The sequence below is a fragment of the Suncus etruscus genome, chromosome 12 (assembly GCF_024139225.1).
Source record: "Suncus etruscus isolate mSunEtr1 chromosome 12, mSunEtr1.pri.cur, whole genome shotgun sequence".
In the NCBI taxonomy this organism is placed as follows: domain Eukaryota; kingdom Metazoa; phylum Chordata; class Mammalia; order Eulipotyphla; family Soricidae; genus Suncus; species Suncus etruscus.
In genome coordinates this window covers 96,454,553-96,463,172 of record NC_064859.1, presented here as the reverse complement: position 1 = coordinate 96,463,172, position 8,620 = coordinate 96,454,553, and the positions used below count along the sequence as shown (strand labels likewise).

At 38.4% G+C, this 8,620-nt stretch overlaps 1 pseudogene; it reads right to left on the bottom strand.

The window, feature by feature from the left end:
* Positions 1-1,850, bottom strand: part of LOC126024303 (mitochondrial-processing peptidase subunit beta-like) — an 8,983-nt pseudogene extending 7,133 nt beyond the window's left edge.
* Positions 1,851-8,620: the final 6,770 nt, after the last annotated feature.

Sequence of the window (8,620 nt, the reverse complement as noted above, 5' to 3'; positions counted from 1 at the left end):
AATATAAAGGGAATTTATACTCATGCTTAAGACATTAAACCCACAAATAATAAATCACATAAGAATTCAAAGAAAATCTCTTACATTTGGGGAAAAAAAACATTGATGATTTAAAGAAGAAACCTCAAAAAAAAATTCCTTGTCATAAAAAAAAGGGAAGAAAAAAACTATCAAAAACCCATGGTACACAGCAAAAGCAATAGTGAACTTCATAGCATAGTGATTTACAGCAGGAAAAAAGAAAACGATGAACTAAATATCCTAACCACACAGCTTAAGAAGCTAATAATAAAAAATATATAATAACGAGTTATGAAGTAAAGGAGAAAATGATAAAAAAGAAATTAACATCAAAAATAATAGATGTCAAGAAATGTATAAAAAGTATAATTTAAACTGTGACTTTTTAAATCATTTTTTGTGCATATCCATCTTAATCAGAACTTACTCCTGTGTCTATACTCTGGGATTGTGAGACCCTTTGGAGAAACCTGTATTCACTCTTGAAAGTGTTACTCTCAAATTACTTATAATCTTTAAATAAAATGGTTTTTAGTTTACTATTCATCTATTTCTGAATTATTTTCAAGGAAACAAGGTCATAAATAGGGAAATCTGGGGAGAATTTAGGACTTGACTTTCCCTTCCTGCAAAGAACACTTCTGTTTTACAGATTGGGTTCCAAGGCTCTTCAAGAAATATGTCACAGGGATCATTTCCCACGCTGGGGAGAACTCAGGTACTGTTTGAGTATTGTCTCCAACCTGTGGGCCTGGAAAGACATAAGGCCTGGGCTGTCACAGTGCTCATCACAGATGTCCATCAGTCCTAGATTTTACAAGGCACTTCTTTAACTGATGCAGATAGGTAAAGAGAAAATCAGTAGATTCCATTCCCCAAGCTACCAGTTCTAGTCACTAATAAATAAATTGCTGCACATAGAACCAACTTAGTTGCCTGTAGATGACTGGACATATCAGCTGTGTTAGGGGAGAGGGAGATAAGTTGGAAGTGTAGAGTTCATGGTTTTACCGCACAAGGTCCAGAGTTGAATCTCAGATGTTCTCTACCTCCCCAAACACCAATGGGTTATGACCCTGTAGACCTAGTAGCACTGAATCCAAAAAATACTACATCAAAGGTTCAAGCATCAAACTGCACAGATAGGAGAGTAATATTTTGAGTGGCCCCAGAGAACCCTGGACATAGCTTGGGATGCAAAGAAACTAATGTAAATAAATGCTGTCATTACTATACTTAAAGGAACTCTACTATTAAAATGAAATTGAAGTCCTCTCTGAGGACAAAACTGGATGAAACTAAAGGTGATCATATTAAATAAAATAAGTGAAAGACAATTACTGGATGATTTAATTAAAGTAAAATATAAACCCTTGATAAAATCAATCATCGTGACCATGCCCACCTTTGACAGCAAAACCCAAAGTAAGCTTGTCACCCTCTCACTGACAAGATATGATACAATTTAGTAAGAGCAGCAGCAATCACAGATTTAGCAATCATCATAGTTGACTTCGTGTTATTTTAAAAGAAAAATCATGGGGTAGAAGTTGTCCCGTGTCACACAGCAACAATGAAAGGCCATTTTTTTTGCCCCTACACTATCCTTACTTTTGCTTCTGTTCTTTGCACCGAGGCTAACATCCTCTGTGCTCAGTGAGCAGCACTTCTGCCTTTCTAGGGCTCAACTGAGCATGTTGTCCTTATCTCCCCAGGGAGTCACCTAGGCCACATCCTGGCCATCAGGAGGGATGGCTCTTCTCAGCCTCTGAGGTACACTTACCCCAGCCCAGCAGCAACATCAACCCCAGGCACAGTTGCAGCCCCATGGGCCTCCGCAATCTTGTCCAAGGTCAGTGTCCTCCTTCCTTCCTCTTCAACTTCCTTTGTGTTCCCACAGCACAACCGTCAACGTCTTACTGTGTTCACTTTTAGCAGTGCTCAACTGTGAAAGATAAATAGGCCATTTAAGTTAAAATTTGAGATAGCTGAAGTAATGATGGGTAGCGTGTTCTAGACAATAAGCCTAGTACCAAGGCCAAAGAAATTAATACAGGTATTAAATTAGTATAGGAGTTAAGCTTCTTGCTTGTTAGCTACCAGCATGAGTTCAGTCTATGGTACAAAATACGGTCCCTGAACACCACAAGGCATAAAACTTAAGCACTGCAAGATATAGCACCAAAACAAACATAAATCCCAGCCCCACTCACCTATGCATATGACCTTCCAGGATGATGGGTGCATAGAGATTGCTAGACAGAGGTCAGGCTACTGGAAGCAGCTCATAACTAAACACCTTAGGAACTAAGTAAGGATGGCAGTTTGACGAGAGCAGAGGGAGGGTTCTTAACTGAGTCTCAGTATCCTCATCTATATAAGCTAGAGAAATATTGTCACAGATAGAGTGGAGGTGCCCTATGATAGGAGAAAAATAGTGCCACCTGCCACTGTGATTTTGTTAGGGATGTGACCTTCTATGCAATCTCAAGGAGTGCTAACATCCCTGTCTGCACATGAAGAGAGATGGTGTCTGTCTCTCCAATTGTGCCTGCAAACCTTATGCATAATAGATGCCCATAGGATCACTGGAGTGACAGAATGTTGCAGATATATCACACATGTGCCCTCTACCTATTGATCTAAGACTAAATTACAGGAGTGGAGAGGCTAAGAGGCTAAGAGTCAGCAGCTTCTTTGTGCAAATGAAGTAGAAAATTTGGGTCCAGGTTCAAATGGGGCCAAGAGAGCTATAAAATTCAAAGCCAGAGTTTCTAAACATCTGGAGACATTTATAAATTGCCACAGCTTAAAAAACAATACAAAATAGGGGCCAGAGTGATAGCACAGTGGTAGGACTTGCATGCAGACAACCATGGACAGACCCCAGTTCAATTTCTGGCAATTTCTGAGCCAGCCAGGAGTGATTTCTGAGTGCAGGTCCAAGACTAACTTGAGTGCCTCCGAGTTTGACTCAAAAAATTAAAAAAAAAATAAAAGTAGCAACAAAAAAGAAAGAAAAGAGAGAAATAAAAAGGAAAGAAAGAAAAAGAGGAAAGGAGGAAGAAAGAAAGGAAGGAAGATAGGGAAGAAGTGAGGGAAGGAGGGAGGGAGGGAGGAAGGGATAGAGGTAGAAAGGAACAGAGGAAGGAAAGAAGGGATGGAGGAAGGAAGGAAAGAAGGAAGGAAGGAAGGAAGGAAGGAAGGAAGGAAGGAAGGAAGGAAGGAAGGAAGGAAGGAAGGAAGGAAGGAAGGAAGGAAGGAAGGAAGGAAGGAAGGAAGGAAAGAAGGAAGGAAGGAAGCATGGCCTGGATTTAAAATCCATTATATCTTATAAATTCAATTCATAATGATTACATTTTTTAAATTACAAGGTAAAATATGTTAGACCATTGAATACAATAATGGTAAGTAACACTTGGAAAAAACTTTAGTTTAAACAAAATGTGAATAATATGCAACGTATGTAAGATAATAAATATGGCTTTTTTGTATTGAGTTATGGTAAAAAATATACGTGAGAACTATTACTTCAGAGAGTAGTTATCGAAAGCAAAGAGAAATCAATAAAATCTTGAGAAAACTCTTTGTCCTCAGATCAAGGACAAACTCCCTATGTCATGATATAGGGGCAAAATGTGAGTCAGATACAAGTCAGTGTCAATACAGATAGAAAACAAAGTTCCTAATGGTATAAACAAAGAATATATGGATTTTTTAAAACCATATTTATAATCCCTGTCTTCTGGGGCTCCTGCCCTTATCCCTGAAATTTGTATTCTGACAGTGAACTGACACTAGACATTCGCCCATTTTTACAGAGACTTTCTGTGGAAGAGGAATTGCCACAGCAGACTCTGGGATGGTGGAACAGACCATGAAGAGTGTAGGATAAGCTGCTGTACAGTCAGGAAAGGCCCAGGAATTGTCTGCCCTTATGCAGGGTTACTCAGAAACATGATTGTCCCTCATCCCTTCAGCGTAGCCATGAATTGTTTCCTCCTCCTGCAAGGAAATCCTGTGGGTTTGCTACACAAGAAGATGGACCTTTCTCCTGTCTTCTTCACACCCTCAGAATTTCCAACGAGTGGACCAAGTTCAGAGTTTTGAACAAATTAGGCTCCTGATAAATCTTTAATTCATTGGGTTCCCTGGGACAAAAGGTATAATTAAGCCTAGTTTTCTACAAGACCTAAATAGACATGAGAGAGGATCTCTAAGTCCCTATAATATTTAGAAGCCTGTGTTCCTGTGTGCATGCAATGCCCATGAAAACACACACATGAGCAAACATTGTAACACAAGTAAACATTGAGCAGAGTTAGCTTCTTTTGGCATAAGTTTGCTAAAATCAAAATTCTACAGTCTAGTTAAAAATTTCAAGAGAAATGTAAAACAAGGGCCTAGTGATATAGGGCCTAATGATATAGATCTAGGTCTGGTTAATAAAGAGAATGTGTAAATTAAATTGCACTTGATATTAAAATAGTTATAAGATTGCACTTGATATTATAATAAATTTTAACCCAAGAGAACGTTTGTGGACTCCCTTGCCCCTGCAGGAAAACCACAAACGTGGGTTAATTTCTTGGAGGGAACATGGGTTTAGAACATATAAGCAAAGAATACACACAGACAAAGAAAATGGAAAAACTAGTGAGAATCAACTAGCTTCCGTTTATTGTAAAGAGGACAGATCATTATATATAATTTATGGTGGGGGGGGGCAAACAAAGAGCAGTAAAAAAGTGTAGAGCACAACTTTGTTTGATCTACTTCTCAAAGCTTGTGGTTACACAGATAGTAGCATAAGATATTTCCTTAAGATTCCTCAAGTCATCTAGCTACATAATAAGCAATGATCCCCTAACATCACTCCCCCTCGCACCTGGCTACACAGATAACAAATATTGCTTCACCCAACCCAGTGGGTGTGTCTAGAATATGTTCTGTCTAAAATATGTTTTTCTCCCAAGATTGGGTCAGTTTTCTCTTTGGCTTGGATGTGTCTAGACTATACCTTGTCAAAATATGTTTTTCTCTCAAGGTTACTGGCCTCAGTGTTCCCTTTGGCTTGTTACAATGCCTCAAGTAGCCTTTCAGATAAACCTTAGTAAAGGCAGGCTGCATCCTTGTTCAGGCCTCTTGAGAGACTGCTAAAGACTGTTAGGCCTCAGGCATGTGCTAGAGACTTACTAGGTCTCAGTTCCCCACAAATGTTCACTTGCTGAAACCTGATTTGCCTTCCCTCTGATAGCATTTTTCACAGCTGTCTTTACATTAAAAAAAAACTATATGAAAATTTGGGGTCTGATTGAAAAGGAAAGGAGAAATGCTACTATTTAAATATATTACTTAAAATGCAAAGAGAAGACAAGAACATCAGAAGACTTGCTCTAGACTAGAAAAATCATTGGAGAAGACAATACCCCTTCACCCCAACCAGGTCATGCAAAGTGACCAAAAACAATGGGTGGAACAGGGACACTGAACTTCACAGGTCATGAGGACATTGTCTCACCTGCCTCAAAGAACCAGTCAGATTAAACAGGATCCAAATAATTATCTCAGGGCCAATCTCCAAGATGACTCCAGCCATCCAGAGCAACTGCCACCTGGAGTGGTTTAACTGTCCCTTAGAACCTTGGGGGGGAGGTGAGGGGATCCCATTTTTATACAGAATAGTGTCAGAGGAAGTGTAAATTGGCCACCCACAGTTCACAGACTGCCCTCAGGAAAGCTGCCCTAATGACACTGGGGTGTGGCACATGCCATGCTGATGCTGTGTACCCCAGATGTCTGGCTTGCCAGAGAGCTGACTCTTAAACTTGAAGCTGACAGCTGACCACCCCTTCCTGAAGGAGGTGCGGGACTGCAGGGAGAACCTAAAAAAAATAAATAAAAATAAAAATAAATAAATAAATAAATAAATAAAAAGAACAGGGATTTACACCTCAGCTCCTGCATTGACAAGCCAGATCTTTAGACAACTCTGGGGGTCTTCCTGTTAAGAAAGGTGCCTGCTTGGAAGAATTGGATTTCCAGAGGTGATAACACAAAGAACCTGATTTAGGGCATTGTGAGTCCTGCTCAGGTTCATTCTCTCCCTGCACAGACTTGAAATTGAGCCTGTGAGCCTACTCAGCGTCACAAAGGACAGATGGCAGGGGACAACTCTATGTTTTCTGCTCACTCGTTATTTCATCAATGTGTCTCTGCAGTGGGAGGTTCCAAGCCCTGGTTACTTGGTCCTGATCTTTGTCCTCAGCAGCCCTGCCTGAGTTCAAACTTTTCTGCTACCAAAGCCTCACAGATGGTTTCCCCCCTCTTCAGCCCTTATCCTTCATTTTCTCATGGCAATTCACAGTGGTCTAATGTAAATTCTAGAATTCTATTTTTAGTTTTGGAGATAAAGGCCAGATATGGGTTTTCTCAAAATTTCTCAATTTATGTATGTATTTATTTTGGTTTTTGGGCCACACCCGGCGGTGCTTTGGGGTTACTCCTGGCTATCTGCTCAGAATTAGCTCCTGGCTGGCATGGGGAACCATATGGGATGCCAGGATTCGAACCAACCACCTTAGGTCCTGGATCAGCTGCTTGCAAGGCAAACACCTCTATGCTATCTCTCCGGCCCCTATTTTTTATATTTGCCATCAAATGAAGATTTCCTGAACCTTCCAGTAAAAAGCAGGCAAAAGGCAGAAAGAAAACCCATGGGCCTAGTTAGGTACACAATTTATTGTTGCAAAGGAAACTAAAAACAATCATGTAATATGTTCTCTTTTTTGGCAACTCAATGACAATTTTCAAAAGCTTTTATAAAAATAGTTCATTTAGGTTATTAAAGGTAGAAAAGTATCAAGATGAATGAATACAATGAACTATTACATGCTTATATAAGCTAATAGCATATTCCTCAGTTCATAAATATATGTTGTATACAATTTACTTCATATACTTGAGCAAAATATGTTGGTACAGCAAACATTTGGTAATCTGTGTTCAATTTATGTCAACAATGCAACAGATTAATATTTGTCACATACCTTCAAATAATAATCTCATTCTTATTTTTCTTTATTTTCCACTTTCTAGTGATTGGAATCAAATATATATATATAACATTTTATATATGCCTTATATGTGCAAAATATTTGCTCTATTACAGAGCTGCTTCCCTACTCAGGAATACTCAAAATTGTTCAAATATTTTGTGCAAAATAAATATTGTTTTAGATAACTAATACAAACTGTCACTGCTTTGTATCAATTTTAACTTGTAGTTTCTGTTTTCTAAGGTCAAAATAAAACTAATGGATAGATGAAAACAATTTTAATGGAGATGGCTCCATAAAATATTAGTGCATCTGACATTCTGTAACATCTGTTACATCTTTGGCTATCATGAGATACCCCTGCATGACTCCAGTTCTCTGGCATATGTAATAACAAGAACAGTAAACTATCCTCCTCAGTTTGCAGTTGGGACACCCATGGCCTACAAAAAGGATACCCAAATCTCTTAATCCAGTGAAGATTCTAAGATACTCTGAATCATTCTTAAAGTTGATTTTCTGAAGAATCTAACTTTATGGTTGAGAGGGGTACAGGTAGATCCAATACTGCCAGAGATCCGTGTTTTGATTTAAATTTCATTGGTATCCTCTTGAACCCATAGAATGTGAACTGTCCAGGACAATCCCAAAGTCCAGGCCTTCTGCCTCCCAGAAAGAAGTATGTTGTCCCATCAGGATGTCTTTCCACAGGCTAGGGGAGCAGATGTGAAGAGTAGACAGTGAGGACTAGGAAGAGGTTTCCTTATGTACATTCCATATAAACCATTTCAGATGCTCAATTGAATTCCTTCATTTGGATTGTTGAATCCAATCAAACAGTTATTTAGAAACTGGGATAAAATAGAAAGACAAACATTTAATACCGCACATATCAGGTAGAGACAATATTCATGGCAACTCTATAAAAACCTTACAGTAAAAGGGGCCTTCCATTAGTCACAGTTGAAGACCCAGTACCATTTTATTTTATTTTAAATTTATTTATTTAAATATAGTTGACATATTTGATCATAATACATTTGTTTTCAGGGACGTTAAAGCAAAATTATTGAAAAATAGAATAAAAAACAAAGAATAAAAAAAAGAGAAGAAAGAAAAAGAAGAAAAAAACAAGAAAGAAAAAAACAAAATAAAGAAAAAGAAAATGAGAACGAAAGAAAAAAGGAAGGAAGAAAAGAAAAAAGAAAGAAGGAAGGAATGAAGGAAAGAAAGAGAAAGATAAAAAGAAAGAGAAAGGAGCAAGAAGGGAATGAAGGACAAGATAAAGTAGCAAACACATTTATGAAAATTTTGTATCTCCAATGAAACCATTAATGCAATGGTAGAAAGTTTAATAAGCTCTTGTTGATAGCTGCCCATTCTGTTAAATTGAGTTGTTCTTATAGAGATGACAGCATCAAAGAAATAAAGTTATCCAGGAATTCAAAGCACTATTGCTGATACTATTACTATTAGTTTAGGCGCATGTGTTCAGCTGGCTGGCCTCCTAGAAGAAGGAGGATATGACTGAAGGGTACCTG